Below are 23,980 nucleotides of genomic sequence, written 5' to 3'. Positions count from 1 at the left end.
CACGCAATGCGATTTGGAAAGCAGCTCCTTTCCAAAGAGTTGCACACGAACGATCCTTCAGTCCCGCTCGGGGGGCACGGAACCCCCGCCACACACAGCTTCAAGTAGCGAGTCAGGCGCCAGGGCTTTCGCTTACGGCCACACAACCCTGAACACGCCCGATCTCGTCTGATCTCGGAAGCTAAGCAGCGTCGGGCCTGGTTAGTACTTGGATGGGAGACTGCCTGGGAATACCAGGTGCTGTAAGCTTTTGATCTCCCGGCCAGCAGGGGTCGCCGTTGGTGCCGTAGGCTTTGGGAGGAAAACCTGCAGGATGGAAAGGTGATCTATAGCCTCATCTCTAGAGATGTTTTGTTGCTGTGGCATGTGTGTGACCCATATTCAAAAAAAAAAACCCGTCTGTAAAACGAATATCGAAGCTGCCTCTAAATCTGCAAATGAAGATGAGTCGATAAACCACTCGTTTTTCGTATAACTAGACATATATTCATTTGTTACCGATTTCATTCATTGAGCATGGATACAGTAGAGGTACAGCCATTCACTGTTTGACATGTCTGCACTGGTACAGAACCGAGCAATCAGAAAACGGGTGAAACTGTCTTTAGACTCAGCATACAGTACCGAGGCCCCCCATGACCAAATAAAGGCTAACCTCGATAATCAGCCTAAAGAACGCAGACTACAGCAAAACGACTGACTTTGAAAAGGGAATGAACGTCCGGAAGGAGTAGTGGAACTAGCTTGAGATGCTTCTCCGGACCCCTAACTAAAAGCCAGCGAGAACCAGCAGCGGCGTCCACTCCTGTCGAACCGGGATCCTTCCGCAGCCACGCAGCTCGTGGTGTCCTAACCCTCCCTATCTGATTTTGGACCAAGCACATCAGGGGAGAGCGCGAACGCAGTCCCCCACTACCAGAAATTATGCAGTCGAGATTCTCACATTTGGGGAATTCGCAGGGGTCAGCACAGCTGGAGTGCAATGGCCGAGCCTCGCCCTGGGTGAACCTCCTTCTTGATCAAGGTATCTCCCCTGCCAGGTAAGTATGAGTTAAACAGGCCCCTGCAAGCGGCCCGCACCCACAGCATAAATCGCGCAGCCTAGGCCACCTCCTCGCCCCGCACGCCACCGCCTCCTGCTGGGCCCACTCTTTTACACACTCACACGCCACACTAACACTCAAAAGTGTGGGCAAAACGAGAAAACGAGCGCGCCGTTTCCTACACATCTGCAGTCGCCGTTGCGCATTTGCAGCATGTCCCGGGATGCAATTCGGCCTCATTTGCATAACTCCAGACCGGCAGATCGCCACGCAAGCTCGCGACGTGCGCCTGCCACACACCGAACAAACCTTTTCAGCAATTTCCAAAAAACGGGCCTGCTCGCCTGCCCACAAGGCTCCGTCTCTTACCTGCTCTCCAGAGCCTGCTGCCTTCTGTGCTTTTCTCTTGGCACCGCTGCAGTGCACACAACTCCTGCAGCGGGAGGGGGGGAGAAAGTTCCCGCGCTCCGCCGCAGGGAAGGCTCGCTCCGTGCGCACACGTCCTTTCGATGCCAGTCCAACAAGTGCTCCGCATTAGCTGCGTCGGGGCTCCGGCGTGTCGCACCTCACCTCACCTCGCCCTACCCCCTCCTTGAATGTCTGCCGCTGGGCATGCCCCGCTCTCCTCCGCCTTATCTTATCGCGTGTGAGCACCGACAATGGCCACAATGCCGGGGAATGGCACCTGTAAAGTGTTAATTGGGGCACAGGAACAGCCCGTCTCGTCTCGGGGGGGCCGGCTTCAGAGACAATACAGCAAACACAGCGGGGCGGGGGAAGAAGACGACACCACACATGCGGGTACATTCAGCTCCGGCGGGAACGAGACATTTGTCGGTCTTTTCAAGTGCCGAGAGCCGAGCAATCCTTCACTTGTATCGTTTCTCCCCGGTGACTAGATCTGGCCCTGCGACTCTCGACTGGGCTCACCCCCGGGGCAGCCCAGCAGGTGTGAGCATGGCCGGCACCCGGATAGGAGATTCCACCCCGGAAAAGCTCCGGTTGCTGCTGCTCCTGCAAGAGGTGTGACTGGGACCAGTAGGGAGCGCTCACCCTGCGGGCTGTGTGGCTCTCTTACGCCCCAGCCTCCTGATGGCGACACTCTGCTGCACAAACAGAGGTCAAACCGAGGTCCCGACCCTCCTTGGCCATTAGGAAACCCCAGGGCGTCTCTCAAAAAGAGACGCCGGGGGTGTCCCTCTGGTGTTAGTGCTCCCCTTTACCCATCAGTCGGGATCTCCTCCTAATCCCCGTCTCACCTGTAACAATCAATGACGAGGCCCCCCTGTCCGTGAGATTTAGTACTCGCGCAAGAGACCGGGGGCAGAGCGCGAACGCGGTCCCCCGCCCCCCACAAAGTGCGCGCTCCGGGTTCCCTCTCGGGGCCCTGCAACACAGCGGAAGGGCAGCGAGAAGGAGCCTCTTGCTCTGACGCCGCAAGGCCACAAGAGGGCGGAGGCGCCGCGCGCCCGGCCGACGTGTTGGACCGGTGCGCTTTACGTGCTGAAATAAACACGCGAAAGCCCCGAAATGTTTCCAGAGTGCTGTGCACTGGAGGTTTTTGTCTGGTGAAGACTTGCCTGGTGCTCCTCCGTGCAGATTGTTTGTCCTCCTCCAGTGCGGGACGAGCCAACACAAGGGAGCGCATTCGCCAACATCCAGGCACGCAATGCGATTTGGAAAGCAGCTCCTTTCCAAAGAGTGGCACACGAACGATCCTTCAGTCCCGCTCGGGGAGCACGGAACCCCCGCCACACACAGCTTCAAGTAGCGAGTCAGGCGCCGGGACTTTCGCTTACGGCCACACCACCCTGAACACGCCCGATCTCGTCTGATCTCGGAAGCTAAGCAGCGTCGGGCCTGGTTAGTACTTGGATGGGAGACTGCCTGGGAATACCAGGTGCTGTAAGCTTTTGCTCTCCCGGCCAGCAGGGGTCGCCGTTGGTGCCGTAGGCTTTGGGAGGAAAACCTGCAGGATGGAAAGGTGATCTATAGCCTCATCTCTAGAGATGTTTTGTTGCTGTGGCATGTGTGTGACCCATATTCAAAAAAAAAAACCCGTCTGTAAAACGAATATCGAAGCTGCCTCTAAATCTGCAAATGAAGATGAGTCGATAAACCACTCATTTTTCGTATAACTAGACATATATTCATTTGTTACCGATTTCATTCATTGAGCACGGATACAATAGAGGTACAGCCATTCACTGTTTGACATGTCTGCACTGGTACAGAACCGAGCAATCAGAAAACGGGTGAAACTGTCTTTAGACTCAGCATACAGTACCGAGGCCCCCCATGACCAAATAAAGGCTAACCTCGATAATCAGCCTAAAGAACGCAGACTACAGCAAAACGACTGACTTTGAAAAGGGAATGAACGTCCGGAAGGAGTAGTGGAACTAGCTTGAGATGCTTCTCCGGACCCCTAACTAAAAGCCAGCGAGAACCAGCAGCGGCGTCCACTCCTGTCGAACCGGGATCCTTCCGCAGCCATGCAGCTCGTGGTGTCCTAACCTTCCTGTATCTGATTTTGGACCAAGCACATCAGGGGAAAGCGCGAACGCAGTCCCCCACTACCAGAAATTATGCAGTCGAGATTCCCACATTTGGGGAATTCGCAGGGGTCAGCACAGCCGGAGTGCAATGGCCGAGCCTCGCCCTGGGTGAACCGATTCGATTTTTAAGAACTTTATTTTCTTTTCACAAAAAAATACAGGAAATCACAAATCAGAAAGCTTTACATTAATATACATACTTAAAACAGTATATATGATCACATCTCATTACATTTTGACACGGTAACAGTTACATAGCAACAATTTTCTTTTTTTCTGGTGCAAATCACATTCTTTATTTAAACATGATAATGTTTTTCACAGTTTCTTGAGATGTTGACCTATGCTCTCTATTTCCCACAGATTTTCTGCTTCCTCCCTCCCTTCTCTCCACAGATCTCTGAGGTAATAGTTCTCTCGGGTGATGAACAGGGCCAGGCTACCTGCTGCCTTGACTGGGACCTCGATGCCTTTGAACAGCCCCATGTTCCTCACTCTCCACAGGGCGTCTTTCCCACTGTTCACCACGGCCCAGATCCTGTCAAACACGTCAGGAGGAAGCTTGACAGGAGAGATGCCGTATCTAACGAAAGCAGCGGTCAGGGTAAATTGGGGCGAGAGAGCCTGCAACCAATCTTCAAACTGGGCCCAGAAGGCCTTAGCAAAAAAGCAGGACCACAGGAGATGGGTCACAGTCTCCTCCTCGCCGCAGCCCACCCTAACGCAGCGAGGGCTGGGGGTGAGGCCCCTACGGTACAAGAAAGTTCGTACCGGTAAGCACTGGTGGACGACACTCCAGGCTAAATCTCTGTGAATGTTGCACAGAAATTTAGAGGATGTGTGTTTCCACACCTTCCTTGTTTGGGCTGATGTTAAAATGCCCACAGGGGTCTGCCTATTGTTCTGGGGTGCTACGAAATCTTCCAGTTTTTGGACGCTGACATCTCGGAGGGGAATATGGCCAATTGGGTGAGATCTTAGAAAACTTTTAACTGTCCCATAAATTGCAGGGCATGTGTCAGAGAGTGGGACGTCCAGCTTGGGTCTGACACCCCACACTCTGAACACCTCCCTACCTACCCAGAGCCTGGAGAAATAAGTCCAGGTACGCGCTGCAGGTGCTGTTGCAAAGCCTCTCAGCACAGAGGCCAGGAAAATGCACAGCAGCTTCGTAGCAATATCTGGGACAGACTTCCCCCCTGAGGGTAGCGGCCTGTACATTATTTCCCTTCTGAGTCTTTCCTGCTTCCCACCCCATAGAAATTGAAACATCAATCTCCTCAGCACCGCCGCAACACGGTGTGGGATTGGGAAGGTAGAAGCCAGAAAATTCAAGACAGGCAAGAGCTCGGCTTTGATGACCAGCACCTTCCCTGTCATGGTGAGGTCTCGGTCCTTCCATTGCATCAGTTTTTTGTTTAAGATTGGCAATTTGTTCAGCCAATTTACTGTTCCCATCTCTTCTCCAAAATACACCCCCAGGACCTTAATTCTCTTCTCTTGCAGCCTGAGATCATGTCCTTCTTTTGGCTCCCTCCAGTTCTGATAAAAAATCTCACTCTTAGATGTGTTAATTTTTGCGGAGGAAGCCAAAGAGAACCGATCACAGCACTGCAGAGCTCTGCTAATTGAGGCATTGTCAGAGAGGAGCAGGGTGACGTCATCCATGTATAGAGATGTCTTTACCTCTCCTCCCCCACTTCCAGGCACTGGTATCCCATTAATGGCCTGATCCTGGCGCAAGGCACAGGCTAAGGGCTCCATAGCCAAAACGAATAACAAGGGGGATAATGGGCAGCCCTGCCTCACCCCTGAACAGACTTCAAAGGTGCGTGATCTATTGCCATTAACCATGACTCTGCTGTTGCTACCTGTGTACAGCAGGTTAATCCACTTTCTCATGATGGGGCCAAACTTCATGTGCTCAAGTACCGATGTTAAGTACTGCCGGTTTAGGCGGTCAAAGGCCTTTTCTAGGTCTACACCTAAAATGCACAGAGGGAGGGAGCGATCCTCAGAGTACAGACAGACATCCCTCAACAAGGCCAGGTTGTCGCTCATCAGGCGTCCTGCTATCCCACAAGTCTGTTCTTTCCCTACCAGTGAGGCCACTACATTTTGTAGGCGCAGGAAAAGGGCTTTGGACAGGATCTTAGTGTCCACGCCTAACAGGCTGAGGGGTCTCCAGTTCTTTATGTCATTTTTTGCTCCTTTCTTAAACAAGAGAGAGATAGTGCCTTCTCTTAAGGAGTCAGGCAGCAATTCTGTCTTGTAGCTTTCCTCGAATAGGAGCAGTAGCGGATCCTGAAGCAGATCCCAAAAGGTGCAATAAAATTCTTTAGGGAGCCCGTCAGCACCCGGAGTTTTCCCCTTCTGTAAGCTCTCCATAGCCTGTCTCAGCTCTTCTACTGTCAAATCCCTCTCAAGTACTTCCCTATCTTCTTCACTCAAAATGTTTTCTAGCTTTGAGGTAAAAAAATGAATATCTTCATCCTTTACCTCTGTAGAGCTGTACAGTCTTGAGTAGAAGGCCTCGGTGCAGGAGAGGATAGCACTCGGCTCTGTTCTCTCTCGTCCCTCCTCATCAACTACACTTTCCATGACAGTCTTGGAGCCTACCACTTTCCTGAAAAAGAAGCGAGTACACTTCTCATTTTCTTCCAAGAACTGCACTCTGCTTCTTAACAGCACTCCTCGACTACTTTCTTCGGCTATGCTCCGGATGTCCTTTTTTAAAAGGGCGATATCCTCGAGCACATCGAAGCCACTGTGCAGCATCGTGTAGAGACGCTGCAGCTGCCTCTGTTTCCTGGCTAGCACTCCTCTCCGTCTGGCAGCAGCCTTCCTTCCCTCAGCCATGAAAAAGGCCTTTGTCCTCACCTTCACCTCCTCCCACCACTCTCCTACTGACCCGTACAGACACTGCAAGAACAGCCACTGTGATAGTTTCTCCTTGTAGCGGGAAACTACCCCCTCGTTCTCTAGCAGCTTTGTGTTGAGTTTCCAGAGGCCTGGGCCAAAGACAGTCCCGCCCTGGAGTTCCACTCTACACCCTAAAGCCTGATGATCTGAGAAGAAGACAGGCTGAAGAGTGACCCCAACAACTTTCACTCTCTCTGAGACAAAGCAATAGTCAATTCTGGAGCTGCTATTCCTCCCTGACCATGTATATCCTGCTGTTGTGGGATATATACATCTATATGTGTCTGAGAGTTTAAAGTCTTGAACTAAGTTTTGCAGGGCCAGTGAGCTGGAATCCAATTTTATCGGCGAGCTAGACTGCCTGTCTGTGTGCTCTAAGATACAATTAAAATCCCCTCCCACTATCACGTCTGTGCTGCATAACAATAGGGGGGAGAGTGCCTTGAGTAGCTCCACCCTTCCTCCTACGTCAGTAGGGCAATACACATTGATTAGCCGCAGGTTAACGGTCCCCCATTCCACATCCACACACAGCAACCTGCCATCTATGACCCTCTGAATACTTTTCAATTTGAATGCCCATCCTTTGAAAAGAATGGCCACGCCAGAGGCTCTGTTGTTATTGTCCCCTGACCAAACAGAAGGCCCTTTATCCCACCTATCTTCAAAACTTTTATACCTCTCTTGATAGGCTAAAGCACACTCCTGCAACATCAACACATCTCCCTCTCTCTGCTGGAGGTAATCAAAGACAGACTGGCATTTAACTCTGTCATTGATACCTCTTGTGTTAAGAGAAATTATGTTAAGAGCCATATTACATAAGAAAGTGGAACCAGTCTTTACAAAACACATTTCTCTTCGGTCTCACCTGTTACCTTTTTCTTTTTCTTTTTCTTCTTACCAATTTCCTGCCAGCCATCCTCTGAATGAGCCTTCATCAGGGTGGCAGCAGTAAAAGCGTTCACAGAGTCCATTTCAAGGAAGGGGGTAGAGGGAGGGGTGGAGAGGTTCCAGCTGTCCCCATCGCCATGCTCTCCTTCCTCCTCGCTCGGGGAGAAAACAGAGTCATTTTTTCTTTTCCTCAAGTCCAGCTCCTGGGAGCACTGAGGGGAAAGGGGTGCAGCCGATGCACCAGTCTCCTCTTCCCCCTCACCCACCAGCTGCTGCAGATCCTCCGTGATGGACTGGATGGAGGAGAGGAGGGCATCTGTAGCACTTGCAGAGTCTGAGAAAAGCAGCTCCGCTGAATCCTGGGTATCCTCGCTGGACCCGCTCCACCGGGGAGCCCCACACTGGCCCTCGTTCTGAGGAGCAGGAGTGGGGGAGGGGTCCTCGCTGTTCTCGGGGGTTTTCAAACCCTCGTGCTTGTCTGGTGCAGTCTGCGGTTGTGGGGGCGTAGTGGATTTCTCTTCCACCAGCCCCGGAGCCACAGCAGGACTGATCCTGGCTGGAGGCTGAGAGTCTTTGTCCAACAAGGGTTCTTTGTTTGACTTGTTGTTTGCTTTGGATTTTCGGGCCGGTTTGGCTGAAACAAGCACTGCCTCATCCTTTCTCATTTTGAGTTTATTGGCGTAGGCGTGAGGGCAGTTCTTAAAAACGTGTCCTTCCGAGCCACATAAATTGCACTTTGGCAGCATTGAACAGTCAGAGGCTAAATGTCCCTGTTTGCCGCAGGTCTTGCAGCATTTCACAGTGCAGGACGATGCCAGGTGTCCCACAGCACCACAGCGCCGACACACCTTTGGTTGTCCCACATAAAACACATAGCCATTGCAGGCGCCCAGCCGGATTGTAGAGGGCAGGTGCCTTAAGCCTCCATTTACGCTGTCCGGTAGCAAGCGAACCTCGAATTTCCTTGCTCCTGTTTTTATACCATCAACATCTCTAACCTCAGTTCCATGGTGGACGGTGCAGTACTGGTTAAGCCAGGTGTGAATGTCCTCCGTCTTTGCCAGTTCCGAGAACATAACAACATGCACCGTTTTCCTCTCTCTCTGTGTCAGAGGCTGCAAGTTGATCTTCTCAAGTGCAGGAACTTTGCCTCTTTTTGCCTCAAACACATCCACGCATTGTTCAAACAGAGGATAAGTAGCAAATACAACCTCAAATGCTTTCTGACCTGGGAGAGCGAAGATGAAATCCAAGTGCCGAGGTTCAAAGCCAAGTTCCTTCTGTAACACTTTTCTGCTGAACTGCATACGATCCATGAAGAGGTCATCCAAGAGCTCAAAACGTACAGCATTCTTACGGGATCCAAAGGTTGCCATTTCAAAAACCGCAAATCGAACACTGCTTCCAACAAAAGAAAAACAATCCAACTACTCCACCTACAGGCTGATCAAGGTATCACCCCTGCCAGGTAAGTATGAGTTAAACAGGCCCCTGCAAGCGGCCTGCACCCACAGCACAAATCGCGCAGCCTAGGCCACCTCCTCGCCCCGCACGCCACCGCCTCCTGCTGGGCCCACTCTTTCACACATTCACACGCCACACTAACACTCAAAAGTGTGGGCAAAACGAGAAAACGAGCGCGCCGTTTCCAACACATCTGCAGTCGCCGTTGCGCATTCGCAGCATGTCCCGGGATGCAATTCGGCCTCATTTGCTTAACTCCAGACCGGCAGATCGCCACGCAAGCTCGCGACGTGCGCCTGCCACACACCGAACAAACCTTTTCAGCAATTTCCAAAAAACGGGCCTGCTCGCCTGCCCACAAGGCTCCGTCTCTTACCTGTTCTCCAGAGCCTGCTGCCTTCTGTGCTTTTCTCTCGGCACCGCTGCAGTGCACACAACTCCTGCAGCGGGAGGGGGGGAGAAAGTTCCCGCACTCCGCCGCAGGGAAGGCTCGCTCCGTGCGCACACGTCCTTTCGATGCCAGTCCAACAAGTGCTCCGCATTAGCTGCGTCGGGGCTCCGGCGTGTCGCACCTCACCTCACCTCGCACTGCCCCCTCCTTGAATGTCTGCCGCTGGGCATGCCCCGCTCTCCTCCGCCTTATCTTATCGCGTGTGAGCACCGACAATGGCCACAATGCCGGGGAATGGCACCTGTAAAGTGTTAATTGGGGCACAGGAACAGCCCGTCTCGTCTCGGGGGGGCCGGCTTCAGAGACAATACAGCAAACACAGCGGGGCGGGGGAAGAAGACGACACCACACATGCGGGTACATTCAGCTCCGGCGGGAACGAGACATTTGTCGGTCTTTTCAAGTGCCGAGAGCCGAGCAATCCTTCACTTGTATCGTTTCTCCCCGGTGACTAGAACTGGCCCTGCGACTCTCGACTGGGCTCACCCCCGGGGCAGCCCAGCAGGTGTGAGCCTGGCCGGCACCCGGATGGGAGATTCCACCCCGGAAAAGCTCCGGTTGCTGCTGCTCCTGCAAGAGGTGTGACTGGGACCAGTAGGGAGCGCTCACCCTGCGGGCTGTGTGGCTCTCTTACGCCCCAGCCTCCTGATGGCGACACTCTGCTGCACAAACAGGCGCCGTCCTTCGGGGGAGGCGTCAAACCGAGGTCCCGACCCTCCTTGGCCATTAGGAAACCCCAGGGCGTCTCTCAAAAAGAGACGCCGGGGGTGTCCCTCTGGTGTTAGTGCTCCCCTTTACCCATCAGTCGGGGTCTCCTCCTAATCCCCGTCTCACCTGTAATAATCAATGACTTGGCCCCCCTGTCCGTGAGATTTAGTACTCGCGCAAGAGACCGGGGGCAGAGCGCGAACGCGGTCCCCCGCCCCCCACAAAGTGCGCGCTCCAGGTTCCCTCTCGGGGCCCTGCAACACAGCGGAAGGGCAGCGAGAAGGAGCCTCTTGCTCTGATGCCGCAAGGCCACAAGAGGGCGGAGGCGCCGCGCGCCCGGCCGACGTGTTGGACCGGTGCGATTTACGTGCTGAAATAAACACGCGAAAGCCCCGAAATGTTTCCAGAGTGCTGTGCACTGGAGGTTTTTGTCTGGTGAAGACTTGCCTGGTGCTCCTCCGTGCAGATTGTTTGTCCTCCTCCAGTGCGGGACGAGCCAACACAAGGGAGCGCATTCGCCAACATCCAGGCACGCAATGCGATTTGGAAAGCAGCTCCTTTCCAAAGAGTTGCACACGAACGATCCTTCAGTCCCGCTCGGGGGGCACGGAACCCCCGCCACACACAGCTTCAAGTAGCGAGTCAGGCGCCGGGGCTTTCGCTTACGGCCACACCACCCTGAACACGCCCGATCTCGTCTGATCTCGGAAGCTAAGCAGCGTCGGTCCTGGTTAGTACTTGGATGGGAGACTGCCTGGGAATACCAGGTGCTGTAAGCTTTTGCTCTCCCGGCCAGCAGGGGTCGCCGTTGGTGCCGTAGGCTTTGGGAGGAAAACCTGCAGGATGGAAAGGTGATCTATAGCCTCATCTCTAGAGATGTTTTGTTGCTGTGGCATGTGTGTGACCCATATTCAAAAAAAAACCCCGTCTGTAAAACGAATATCGAAGCTGCCTCTAAATCTGCAAATGAAGATGAGTCGATAAACCACTCGTTTTTCGTATAACTAGACATATATTCATTTGTTACCGATTTCATTCATTGAGCACGGATACAATAGAGGTACAGCCATTCACTGTTTGACATGTCTGCACTGGTACAGAACCGAGCAATCAGAAAACGGGTGAAACTGTCTTTAGACTCAGCATACAGTACCGAGGCCCCCCATGACCAAATAAAGGCTAACCTCGATAATCAGCCTAAAGAACGCAGACTACAGCAAAACGACTGACTTTGAAAAGGGAATGAACGTCCGGAAAGAGTAGTGGAACTAGCTTGAGATGCTTCTCCGGACCCCTAACTAAAAGCCAGCGAGAACCAGCAGCGGCGTCCACTCCTGTCGAACCGGGATCCTTCCGCAGCCACGCAGCTCGTGGTGTCCTAACCCTCCCGTATCTGATTTTGGACCAAGCACATCAGGGGAGAGCGCAAACGCAGTCCCCCACTACCAGAAATTATGCAGTCGAGATTCCCACATTTGGGGAATTCGCAGGGGTCAGCACAGCCGGAGTGCAATGGCCGAGCCTCGCCCTGGGTGAACCGATTCGATTTTTAAGAACTTTATTTTCTTTTCACAAAAAAATACAGGAAATCACAAATCAGAAAGCTTTACATTAATATACATACTTAAAACAGTATATATGATCACATCTCATTACATTTTGACACGGTAACAGTTACATAGCAACAATTTTCTTTTTTTCTGGTGCAAATCACATTCTTTATTTAAACATGATAATGTTTTTCACAGTTTCTTGAGATGTTGACCTATGCTCTCTATTTCCCACAGATTTTCTGCTTCCTCCCTCCCTTCTCTCCACAGATCTCTGAGGTAATAGTTCTCTCGGGTGATGAACAGGGCCAGGCTACCTGCTGCCTTGACTGGGACCTCGATGCCTTTGAACAGCCCCATGTTCCTCACTCTCCACAGGGCGTCTTTCCCACTGTTCACCACGGCCCAGATCCTGTCAAACACGTCAGGAGGAAGCTTGACAGGAGAGATGCCGTATCTAACGAAAGCAGCGGTCAGGGTAAATTGGGGCGAGAGAGCCTGCAACCAATCTTCAAACTGGGCCCAGAAGGCCTTAGCAAAAAAGCAGGACCACAGGAGATGGGTCACAGTCTCCTCCTCGCCGCAGCCCACCCTAACGCAGCGAGGGCTGGGGGTGAGGCCCCTACGGTACAAGAAAGTTCGTACCGGTAAGCACTGGTGGACGACACTCCAGGCTAAATCTCTGTGAATGTTGCACAGAAATTTAGAGGATGTGTGTTTCCACACCTTCCTTGTTTGGGCTGATGTTAAAATGCCCACAGGGGTCTGCCTATTGTTCTGGGGTGCTACGAAATCTTCCAGTTTTTGGACGCTGACATCTCGGAGGGGAATATGGCCAATTGGGTGAGATCTTAGAAAACTTTTAACTGTCCCATAAATTGCAGGGCATGTGTCAGAGAGTGGGACGTCCAGCTTGGGTCTGACACCCCACACTCTGAACACCTCCCTACCTACCCAGAGCCTGGAAAAATAAGTCCAGGTACGCGCTGCAGGTGCTGTTGCAAAGCCTCTCAGCACAGAGGCCAGGAAAATGCACAGCAGCTTCGTAGCAATATCTGGGACAGACTTCCCCCCTGAGGGTAGCGGCCTGTACATTATTTCCCTTCTGAGTCTTTCCTGCTTCCCACCCCATAGAAATTGAAACATCAATCTCCTCAGCACCGCCGCAACACGGTGTGGGATTGGGAAGGTAGAAGCCAGAAAATTCAAGACAGGCAAGAGCTCGGCTTTGATGACCAGCACCTTCCCTGTCATGGTGAGGTCTCGGTCCTTCCATTGCATCAGTTTTTTGTTTAAGATTGGCAATTTGTTCTGCCAATTTACTGTTCCCATCTCTTCTCCAAAATACACCCCCAGGACCTTAATTCTCTTCTCTTGCAGCCTGAGATCATGTCCTTCTTTTGGCTCCCTCCAGTTCTGATAAAAAATCTCACTCTTAGATGTGTTAATTTTTGCGGAGGAAGCCAAAAGCTCCCTCTTTTGTATGGATTTTTCAGTGCATTGATTATCTGTGCACACGACTCTTTCTGCAGGCAACATTTGGGAGCCAATTTGATGGACATAACTGAACTTCTAAGTGAGTGGTGCAGTTCGCCCTGGGTGAACCTCCTTCTTGATCAAGGTATCTCCCCTGCCAGGTAAGTATGAGTTAAACAGGCCCCTGCAAGCGGCCCGCACCCACAGCACAAATCGCGCAGCCTAGGCCACCTCCTCGCCCCGCACGCCACCGCCTCCTGCTGGGCCCACTCTTTCACACACTCACACGCCACACTAACACTCAAAAGTGTGGGCAAAACGAGAAAACGAGCGCGCCGTTTCCTACACATCTGCAGTCGCCGTTGCGCATTCGCAGCATGTCCCGGGATGCAATTCGGCCTCATTTGCATAACTCCAGACCGGCAGATCGCCACGCAATTTCGCGACGTGCGCCTGCCACACACCGAACAAACCTTTTCAGCAATTTCCAAAAAACGGGCCTGCTCGCCTGCCCACAAGGCTCCATCTCTTACCTGCTCTCCAGAGCCTGCTGCCTTCTGTGCTTTTCTCTTGGCACCGCTGCAGTGCACACAACTCCTGCAGCGGGAGGGGGGGAGAAAGTTCCCGCGCCCCGCCGCAGGGAAGGCTCGCTCCGTGCGCACACGTCCTTTCGATGCCAGTCCAACAAGTGCTCCGCATTAGCTGCGTCGGGGCTCCGGCGTGTCGCACCTCACCTCACCTCGCACTGCCCCCTCCTTGAATGTCTACCCCTGGGCATGCCCCGCTCTCCTCCGCCTTATCTTACCGCGTGTGAGCACCGACAATGGCCACAATGCCGGGGAATGGCACCTGTAAAGTGTTAATTGGGGCACAGGAACAGCCCGTCTCGTCTCGGGGGGGCCGGCTTCAGAGACAATACAGCAAACACAGCGGGGCGGGGGAAGAAGACGACACCACACATGCGGGTACATTCAGCTCCGGCGGGAACGAGACATTTGTCGGTCTTTTCAAGTGCCGAGAGCCGAGCAATCCTTCACTTGTATCGTTTCTCCCCGGTGACTAGATCTGGCCCTGCGACTCTCGACTGGGCTCACCCCCGGGGCAGCCCAGCAGGTGTGAGCCTGGCCGGCACCCGGATGGGAGATTCCACCCCGGAAAAGCTCCGGTTGCTGCTGCTCCTGCAAGAGGTGTGACTGGGACCAGTAGGGAGCGCTCACCCTGCGGGCTGTGTGGCTCTCTTACGCCCCAGCCTCCTGATGGCGACACTCTGCTGCACAAACAGGCGCCGTCCTTCGGGGGAGGCGTCAAACCGAGGTCCCGACCCTCCTTGGCCATTAGGAAACCCCAGGGCGTCTCTCAAAAAGAGACGCCGGGGGTGTCCCTCTGGTGTTAGTGCTCCCCTTTACCCATCAGTCGGGGTCTCCTCCTAATCCCCGTCTCACCTGTAACAATCAATGACGAGGCCCCCCTGTCCGTGAGATTTAGTACTCGCGCAAGAGACCGGGGGCAGAGCGCGAACGCGGTCCCCCGCCCCCCACAAAGTGCGCGCTCCGGGTTCCCTCTCGGGGCCCTGCAACACAGCGGAAGGGCAGCGAGAAGGAGCCTCTTGCTCTGACGCCGCAAGGCCACAAGAGGGCGGAGGCGCCGCGCGCCCGGCCGACGTGTTGGACCGGTGTGCTTTTTAAGTGCTGAAATAAACACGCGAAAGCCCCGAAATGTTTCCAGAGTGCTGTGCACTGGAGGTTTTTGTCTGGTGAAGACTTGCCTGGTGCTCCTCCGTGCAGATTGTTTGTCCTCCTCCAGTGCGGGACGAGCCAACACAAGGGAGCGCATTCGCCAACATCCAGGCACGCAATGCGATTTGGAAAGCAGCTCCTTTCCAAAGAGTTGCACACGAACGATCCTTCACCCCCGGGGCAGCCAAGCAGGTGTGAGCCTGGCCGGCACCCGGATGGGAGATTCCACCCCGGAAAAGCTCCGGTTGCTGCTGCTCCTGCAAGAGGTGTGACTGGGACCAGTAGGGAGCGCTCACCCTGCGGGCTGTGTGGCTCTCTTACGCCCCAGCCTCCTGATGGCGACACTCTGCTGCACAAACAGGCGCCGTCCTTCGGGGGAGGCGTCAAACCGAGGTCCCGACCCTCCTTGGCCATTAGGAAACCCCAGGGCGTCTCTCAAAAAGAGACGCCGGGGGTGTCCCTCTGGTGTTAGTGCTCCCCTTTACCCATCAGTCGGGGTCTCCTCCTAATCCCCGTCTCACCTGTAACAATCAATGACGAGGCCCCCCTGTCCGTGAGATTTAGTACTCGCGCAAGAGACCGGGGGCAGAGCGCGAACGCGGTCCCCCGCCCCCCACAAAGTGCGCGCTCCGGGTTCCCTCTCGGGGCCCTGCAACACAGCGGAAGGGCAGCGAGAAGGAGCCTCTTGCTCTGACGCCGCAAGGCCACAAGAGGGCGGAGGCGCCGCGCGCCCGGCCGACGTGTTGGACCGGTGTGCTTTTTAAGTGCTGAAATAAACACGCGAAAGCCCCGAAATGTTTCCAGAGTGCTGTGCACTGGAGGTTTTTGTCTGGTGAAGACTTGCCTGGTGCTCCTCCGTGCAGATTGTTTGTCCTCCTCCAGTGCGGGACGAGCCAACACAAGGGAGCGCATTCGCCAACATCCAGGCACGCAATGCGATTTGGAAAGCAGCTCCTTTCCAAAGAGTTGCACACGAACGATCCTTCAGTCCCGCTCGGGGGGCACGGAACCCCCGCCACACACAGCTTCAAGTAGCGAGTCAGGCGCCGGGGCTTTCGCTTACGGCCACACCACCCTGAACACGCCCGATCGCGTCTGATCTCGGAAGCTAAGTAGCGTCGGGCCTGGTTAGTACTTGGATTGGAGACTGCCTGGGAATACCAGGTGCTGTAAGCTTTTGCTCTCCCGGCCAGCAGGGGTCGCCGTTGGTGCCGTAGGCTTTGGGAGGAAAACCTGCAGGATGGAAAGGTGATCTATAGCCTCATCTCTAGAGATGTTTTGTTGCTGTGGCATGTGTGTGACCCATATTCAAAAAAAAACCCCGTCTGTAAAACGAATATCGAAGCTGCCTCTAAATCTGCAAATGAAGATGAGTCGATAAACCACTCGTTTTTCGTATAACTAGACATATATTCATTTGTTACCGATTTCATTCATTGAGCACGGATACAATAGAGGTACAGCCATTCACTGTTTGACATGTCTGCACTGGTACAGAACCGAGCAATCAGAAAACGGGTGAAACTGTCTTTAGACTCAGCATACAGTACCGAGGCCCCCCATGACCAAATAAAGGCTAACCTCGATAATCAGCCTAAAGAACGCAGACTACAGCAAAACGACTGACTTTGAAAAGGGAATGAACGTCCGGAAAGAGTAGTGGAACTAGCTTGAGATGCTTCTCCGGACCCCTAACTAAAAGCCAGCGAGAACCAGCAGCGGCGTCCACTCCTGTCGAACCGGGATCCTTCCGCAGCCACGCAGCTCGTGGTGTCCTAACCCTCCCGTATCTGATTTTGGACCAAGCACATCAGGGGAGAGCGCGAACGCAGTCCCCCACTACCAGAAATTATGCAGTCAAGATTCCCACATTTAGGGAATTCGCAGGGGTCAGCACAGCCGGAGTACAATGGCCGAGCCTCGCCCTGGGTGAACCGATTTCGATTTTTAAGAACTTTATTTTCTTTTCACAAAAAATTACAGGAAATCACAAATCAGAAAGCTTTACATTAATATACATACTTAAAACAGTATATATGATCACATCTCATTACATTTTGACACGGTAACAGTTACATAGCAACAATTTTCTTTTTTTCTGGTGCAAATCACATTCTTTATTTAAACATGATAATGTTTTTCACAGTTTCTTGAGATACTGTCCAATTCCCTCTATTTCCCACAGATTTTCTGCTTCCTCCCTCCCTTCTCTCCACAGATCTCTGAGGTAATAGTTCTCTCGGGTGATGAACAGGGCCAGGCTACCTGCTGCCTTGACTGGGACCTCGATGCCTTTGAACAGCCCCATGTTCCTCACTCTCCACAGGGCGTCTTTCCCACTGTTCACCACGGCCCAGATCCTGTCAAACACGTCAGGAGGAAGTTTGACAGGAGAGATGCCGTATATGATGAAAGCAGCGGTCAGGGTAAATTGGGGCGAGAGAGCCTGCAACCAATCTTCAAACTGTGCCCAGAAGGCCTTAGCAAAAAAGCAGGACCACAGGAGATGGGTCACAGTCTCCTCCTCGCCGCAGCCCACCCTAACGCAGCGAGGGCTGGGGGTGAGGCCCCTACGGTACAAGAAAGTTCGTGCCGGTAAGCACTGGTGGACGACACTCCAGGCTAAATCTCTGTGAATGTTGCACAGAAATTTAGAGGATGTGTGTTTCCACACCTTCCTTGTTTGGGCTGATGTTAAAATGCCCACAGGGGTCTGCCTATTGTTCTGGGGTGCTACGAAATCTTCCAGTTTTTGGACGCTGACATCTCGGAGGGGAATATGGCCAATTGGGTGAGATCTTAGAAAACTTTTAACTGTCCCATAAATTGCAGGGCATGTGTCAGAGAGTGGGACGTCCAGCTTGGGTCTGACACCCCACACTCTGAACACCTCCCTACCTACCCAGAGCCTGGAAAAATAAGTCCAGGTACGCGCTGCAGGTGCTGTTGCAAAGCCTCTCAGCACAGAGGCCAGGAAAATGCACAGCAGCTTCGTAGCAATATCTGGGACAGACTTCCCCCCTGAGGGTAGTGGCCTGTACATTATTTCCCTTCTGAGTCTTTCCTGCTTCCCACCCCATAGAAATTGAAACATCAATCTCCTCAGCACCGCCGCAACACGGTGTGGGATTGGGAAGGTAGAAGCCAGAAAATTCAAGACAGGCAAGAGCTCGGCTTTGATGACCAGCACCTTCCCTGTCATGGTGAGGTCTCGGTCCTTCCATTGCATCAGTTTTTTGTTTAAGATTGGCAATTTGTTCTGCCAATTTACTGTTCCCATCTCTTCTCCAAAATACACCCCCAGGACCTTAATTCTCTTCTCTTGCAGCCTGAGATCATGTCCTTCTTTTGGCTCCCTCCAGTTCTGATAAAAAATCTCACTCTTAGATGTGTTAATTTTTGCGGAGGAAGCCAAAGAGAACCGATCACAGCACTGCAGAGCTCTGCTAATTGAGGCATTGTCAGAGAGGAGCAGGGTGACGTCATCCATGTATAGAGATGTCTTTACCTCTCCTCCCCCACTTCCAGGCACTGGTATCCCATTAATGGCCTGATCCTGGCGCAAGGCACAGGCTAAGGGCTCCATAGCCAAAACGAATAACAAGGGGGATAATGGGCAGCCCTGCCTCACCCCTGAACAGACTTCAAAGGTGCGTGATCTATTGCCATTAACCATGACTCTGCTGTTGCTACCTGTGTACAGCAGGTTAATCCACTTTCTCATGATGGGGCCAAACTTCATGTGCTCAAGTACCGATGTTAAGTACTGCCGGTTTAGGCGGTCAAAGGCCTTTTCTAGGTCTACACCTAAAATGCACAGAGGGAGGGAGCGATCCTCAGAGTACAGACAGACATCCCTCAACAAGGCCAGGTTGTCGCTCATCAGGCGTCCTGCTATCCCACAAGTCTGTTCTTTCCCTACCAGTGAGGCCACTACATTTTGTAGGCGCAGGAAAAGGGCTTTGGACAGGATCTTAGTGTCCACGCCTAACAGGCTGAGGGGTCTCCAGTTCTTTATGTCATTTTTTGCTCCTTTCTTAAACAAGAGAGAGATAGTGCCTTCTCTTAAGGAGTCAGGCAGCAATTCTGTCTTGTAGCTTTCCTCGAATAGGAGCAGTAGCGGATCCTGAAGCAGATCCCAAAAGGTGCAATAAAATTCTTTAGGGAGCCCGTCAGCACCCGGAGTTTTCCCCTTCTGTAAGCTCTCCATAGCCTGTCTCAGCTCTTCTACTGTCAAATCCCTCTCAAGTACTTCCCTATCTTCTTCACTCAAAATGTTTTCTAGCTTTGAGGTAAAAAAATGAATATCTTCATCCTTTACCTCTGTAGAGCTGTACAGTCTTGAGTAGAAGGCCTCGGTGCAGGAGAGGATAGCACTCGGCTCTGTTCTCTCTCGTCCCTCCTCATCAACTACACTTTCCATGACAGTCTTGGAGCCTACCACTTTCCTGAAAAAGAAGCGAGTACACTTCTCATTTTCTTCCAAGAACTGCACTCTGCTTCTTAACAGCACTCCTCGACTACTTTCTTCGGCTATGCTCCGGATGTCCTTTTTTAAAAGGGCGATATCCTCGAGCACATCGAAGCCACTGTGCAGCATCGTGTAGAGACGCTGCAGCTGCCTCTGTTTCCTGGCTAGCACTCCTCTCCGTCTGGCAGCAGCCTTCCTTCCCTCAGCCATGAAAAAGGCCTTTGTCCTCACCTTCACCTCCTCCCACCACTCTCCTACTGACCCGTACAGACACTGCAAGGACAGCCACTGTGATAGTTTCTCCTTGTAGCGGGATACTACCCCCTCGTTCTCTAGCAGCTTTGTGTTGAGTTTCCAGAGGCCTGGGCCAAAGACAGTCCCGCCCTGGAGTTCCACTCTACACCCTAAAGCCTGATGATCTGAGAAGAAGACAGGCTGAAGAGTGACCCCAACAACTTTCACTCTCTCTGAGACAAAGCAATAGTCAATTCTGGAGCTGCTATTCCTCCCTGACCATGTATATCCTGCTGTTGTGGGATATATACATCTATATGTGTCTGAGAGTTTAAAGTCTTGAACTAAGTTTTGCAGGGCCAGTGAGCTGGAATCCAATTTTATCGGCGAGCTAGACTGCCTGTCTGTGTGCTCTAAGATACAATTAAAATCCCCTCCCACTATCACGTCTGTGCTGCATAACAATAGGGGGGAGAGTGCCTTGAGTAGCTCCACCCTTCCTCCTACGTCAGTAGGGCAATACACATTGATTAGCCGCAGGTTAACGGTCCCCCATTCCACATCCACACACAGCAACCTGCCATCTATGACCCTCTGAATACTTTTCAATTTGAATGCCCATCCTTTGAAAAGAATGGCCACGCCAGAGGCTCTGTTGTTATTGTCCCCTGACCAAACAGAAGGCCCTTTATCCCACCTATCTTCAAAACTTTTATACCTCTCTTGATAGGCTAAAGCACACTCCTGCAACATCAACACATCTCCCTCTCTCTGCTGGAGGTAATCAAAGACAGACTGGCATTTAACTCTGTCATTGATACCTCTTGTGTTAAGAGAACTTATGTTAAGAGCCATATTACATAAGAAAGTGGAACCAGTCTTTACAAAACACATTTCTCTTCGGTCTCACCTGTTACCTTTTTCTTTTTCTTTTTCTTCTTACCAATTTCCTGCCAGCCATCCTCTGAATGAGCCTTCATCAGGGTGGCAGCAGTAAAAGCGTTCACAGAGTCCATTTCAAGGAAGGGGGTAGAGGGAGGGGTGGAGAGGTTCCAGCTGTCCCCATCGCCATGCTCTCCTTCCTCCTCGCTCGGGGAGAAAACAGAGTCATTTTTTCTTTTCCTCAAGTCCAGCTCCTGGGAGCACTGAGGGGAAAGGGGTGCAGCCGATAAACCAGTCTCCTCTTCCCCCTCACCCACCAGCTGCTGCAGATCCTCCGTGATGGACTGGATGGAGGAGAGGAGGGCATCTGTAGCACTTGCAGAGTCTGAGAAAAGCAGCTCCGCTGAATCCTGGGTATCCTCGGTGGACCCGCTCCACCGGGGGGCCCCACACTGGCCCTCGTTCTGAGGAGCAGGAGTGGGGGAGGGGTCCTCGCTGTTCTCGGGGGTTTTCAAACCCTCGTGCTTGTCTGGTGCAGTCTGCGGTTGTGGGGGGGTAGTGGATTTCTCTTCCACCAGCCCCGGAGCCACAGCAGGACTGATCCTGGCTGGAGGCTGAGAGTCTTTGTCCAACAAGGGTTCTTTGTTTGACTTGTTGTTTGCTTTGGATTTTCGGGCCGGTTTGGCTGAAACAAGCACTGCGTCATCCTTTCTCATTTTGAGTTTATTGGCGTAGGCGTGAGGGCAGTTCTTAAAAACGTGTCCTTCCGAGCCACATAAATTGCACTTTGGCAGCATTGAACAGTCAGAGGCTAAATGTCCCTGTTTGCCACAGGTCTTGCAGCATTTCACAGTGCAGGACGATGCCAGGTGTCCCACAGCACCACAGCGCCGACACACCTTTGGTTGTCCCACATAAAACACATAGCCATTGCAGGCGCCCAGCCGGATTGTAGAGGGCAGGTGCCTTAAGCCTCCATTTACGCTGTCCGGTAGCAAGCGAACCTCGAATTTCCTTGCTCCTGTTTTTATACCATCAACATCTCTAACCTCAGTTCCATGGTGGACGGTGCAGTACTGGTTAAGCCAGGTGTGAATGTCCTCCGTCTTTGCCAGTTCCGAGAACATAACAACATGCACCGTTTTTCTCTCTCTCTGTGTCAGAGGCTGCAAGTTGATCTTCTCAAGTGCAGGAACTTTGCCTCTTTTTGCCTCAAACACATCCACGCATTGTTCAAACAGAGGATAGGTAGCAAATACAACCTCAAATGCTTTCTGACCTGGGAGAGCGAAGATGAAATCCAAGTGCCGAGGTTCAAAGCCAAGTTCCTTCTGCAACACTTTTCTGCTGAACTGCATACGATCCATGAAGAGGTCATCCAAGAGCTCAAAACGTACAGCATTCTTACGGGATCCAAAGGTTGCCATTTCAAAAACCGCAAATCGAACACTGCTTCCAACAAAAGAAAAACAATCCAACTACTCCACCTACAGGCTGATCAAGGTATCTCCCCTGCCAGGTAAGTATGAGTTAAACAGGCCCCTGCAAGCGGCCCGCACCCACAGCACAAATCGCGCATCCTAGGCCACCTCCTCGCCCCGCACGCCACCGCCTCCTGCTGGGCCCACTCTTTCGCACACTCACACGCCACACTAACACTCAAAAGTGTGGGAAAAACGAGAAAACGAGCGCGCCGTTTCCTACACATCTGCAGTCGCCGTTGCGCATTCGCAGCATGTCCCGGGATGCAATTCGGCCTCATTTGCATAACTCCAGACCGGCAGATCGCCACGCAAGCTCGCGACGTGCGCCTGCCACACACCGAACAAACCTTTTCAGCAATTTCCAAAAAACGGGCCTGCTCGCCTGCCCACAAGGCTCCGTCTCTTACCTGCTCTCCAGAGCCTGCTGCCTTCTGTGCTTTTCTCTTGGCACCGCTGCAGTGCACACAACTCCTGCAGCGGGAGGGGGGGAGAAAGTTCCCGCGCTCCGCCGCAGGGAAGGCTCGCTCCGTGCGCACACGTCCTTTCGATGCCAGTCCAACAAGTGCTCCGCATTAGCTGCGTCGGGGCTCCGGCGTGTCGCACCTCACCTCACCTCGCACTGCCCCCTCCTTGAATGTCTACCCCTGGGCATGCCCCGCTCTCCTCCGCCTTCTCTTACCGCGTGTGAGCACCGACAATGGCCACAATGCCGGGGAATGGCACCTGTAAAGTGTTAATTGGGGCACAGGAACAGCCCGTCTCGTCTCGGGGGGGCCGGCTTCAGAGACAATACAGCAAACACAGCGGGGCGGGGGAAGAAGACGACACCACACATGCGGGTACATTCAGCTCCGGCGGGAACGAGACATTTGTCGGTCTTTTCAAGTGCCGAGAGCCGAGCAATCCTTCACTTGTATCGTTTCTCCCCGGTAACTAGATCTGGCCCTGCGACTCTCGACTGGGCTCACCCCCGGGGCAGCCCAGCAGGTGTGAGCCTGGCCGGCACCCGGATGGGAGAGTCCACCCCGGAAAAGCTCCGGTTGCTGCTGCTCCTGCAAGAGGTGTGACTGGGACCAGTAGGGAGCGCTCACCCTGCGGGCTGTGTGGCTCTCTTACGCCCCAGCCTCCTGATGGCGACACTCTGCTGCACAAACAGGCGCCGTCCTTCGGGGGAGGCGTCAAACCGAGGTCCCGACCCTCCTTGGCCATTAGGAAACCCCAGGGCGTCTCTCAAAAAGAGACGCCGGGGGTGTCCCTCTGGTGTTAGTGCTCCCCTTTACCCATCAGTCGGGGTCTCCTCCTAATCCCCGTCTCACCTGTAACAATCAATGACGAGGCCCCCCTGTCCATGAGATTTAGTACTCGCGCAAGAGACCGGGGGCAGAGCGCGAACGCGGTCCCCCGCCCCCCACAAAGTGCGCGCTCCGGGTTCCCTCTCGGGGCCCTGCAACACAGCGGAAGGGCAGCGAGAAGGAGCCTCTTGCTCTGACGCCGCAAGGCCACAAGAGGGCGGAGGCGCCGCGCGCCCGGCCGACGTGTTGGACCGGTGCGCTTTTTAAGTGCTGAAATAAACACGCGAAAGCCCCGAAATGTTTCCAGAGTGCTGTGCACTGGAGGTTTTTGTCTGGTGAAGACTTGCCTGGTGCTCCTCCGTGCAGATTGTTTGTCCTCCTCCAGTGCGGGACGAGCCAACACAAGGGAGCGCATTCGCCAACATCCAGGCACGCAATGCGATTTGGAAAGCAGCTCCTTTCCAAAGAGTGGCACACGAACGATCCTTCAGTCCCGCTCGGGGAGCACGGAACCCCCGCCACACACAGCTTCAAGTAGCGAGTCAGGCGCCGGGGCTTTCGCTTACGGCCACACCACCCTGAACACGCCCGATCTCGTCTGATCTCGGAAGCTAAGTAGCGTCGGGCCTGGTTAGTACTTGGATTGGAGACTGCCTGGGAATACCAGGTGCTGTAAGCTTTTGCTCTCCCGGCCAGCAGGGGTCGCCGTTGGTGCCGTAGGCTTTGGGAGGAAAACCTGCAGGATGGAAAGGTGATCTATAGCCTCATCTCTAGAGATGTTTTGTTGCTGTGGCATGTGTGTGACCCATATTAAA

The 23,980-nt window shown here is 53.2% G+C and overlaps 7 non-coding genes and 2 pseudogenes across 7 annotated transcripts; 5 read left to right on the top strand and 4 right to left on the bottom strand.

Moving 5' to 3' along the window:
• Positions 1-130: 130 nt before the first annotated feature.
• Positions 131-249, top strand: LOC138226956 (5S ribosomal RNA). Its single transcript, XR_011184776.1, has one exon. It is a non-coding gene; the product is annotated as a 5S ribosomal RNA (ribosomal RNA).
• Positions 250-884: 635 nt separating this feature from the next.
• Positions 885-1,048, bottom strand: LOC138226962 (U1 spliceosomal RNA). Its single transcript, XR_011184780.1, has one exon. It is a non-coding gene; the product is annotated as a U1 spliceosomal RNA (small nuclear RNA).
• A 1,788-nt stretch (positions 1,049-2,836) lies between these two features.
• Positions 2,837-2,955, top strand: LOC138226976 (5S ribosomal RNA). The gene has a single exon (XR_011184791.1). It is a non-coding gene; the product is annotated as a 5S ribosomal RNA (ribosomal RNA).
• A 636-nt stretch (positions 2,956-3,591) lies between these two features.
• Positions 3,592-3,727, bottom strand: LOC138226967 (U1 spliceosomal RNA; annotated as a pseudogene).
• Positions 3,728-10,700: 6,973 nt separating this feature from the next.
• On the top strand, positions 10,701-10,819 carry LOC138226985 (5S ribosomal RNA). Its single transcript, XR_011184799.1, has one exon. It is a non-coding gene; the product is annotated as a 5S ribosomal RNA (ribosomal RNA).
• A 635-nt stretch (positions 10,820-11,454) lies between these two features.
• On the bottom strand, positions 11,455-11,590 carry LOC138226968 (U1 spliceosomal RNA; annotated as a pseudogene).
• A 4,269-nt stretch (positions 11,591-15,859) lies between these two features.
• Positions 15,860-15,978, top strand: LOC138226957 (5S ribosomal RNA). The gene has a single exon (XR_011184777.1). It is a non-coding gene; the product is annotated as a 5S ribosomal RNA (ribosomal RNA).
• A 635-nt stretch (positions 15,979-16,613) lies between these two features.
• LOC138226970 (U1 spliceosomal RNA) lies at positions 16,614-16,782 on the bottom strand. The gene has a single exon (XR_011184785.1). It is a non-coding gene; the product is annotated as a U1 spliceosomal RNA (small nuclear RNA).
• A 6,943-nt stretch (positions 16,783-23,725) lies between these two features.
• On the top strand, positions 23,726-23,844 carry LOC138226954 (5S ribosomal RNA). Its single transcript, XR_011184775.1, has one exon. It is a non-coding gene; the product is annotated as a 5S ribosomal RNA (ribosomal RNA).
• The last annotated feature ends 136 nt before the right edge of the window (positions 23,845-23,980 follow it).

This window comes from Lepisosteus oculatus, unplaced genomic scaffold (genome assembly GCF_040954835.1).
Source record: "Lepisosteus oculatus isolate fLepOcu1 unplaced genomic scaffold, fLepOcu1.hap2 HAP2_SCAFFOLD_198, whole genome shotgun sequence".
Classification (NCBI taxonomy): Eukaryota; Metazoa; Chordata; class Actinopteri; order Semionotiformes; family Lepisosteidae; genus Lepisosteus; species Lepisosteus oculatus.
Note: the sequence above shows the minus strand (reverse complement) of the source record. Positions and strands in the feature narration are given on the sequence as shown.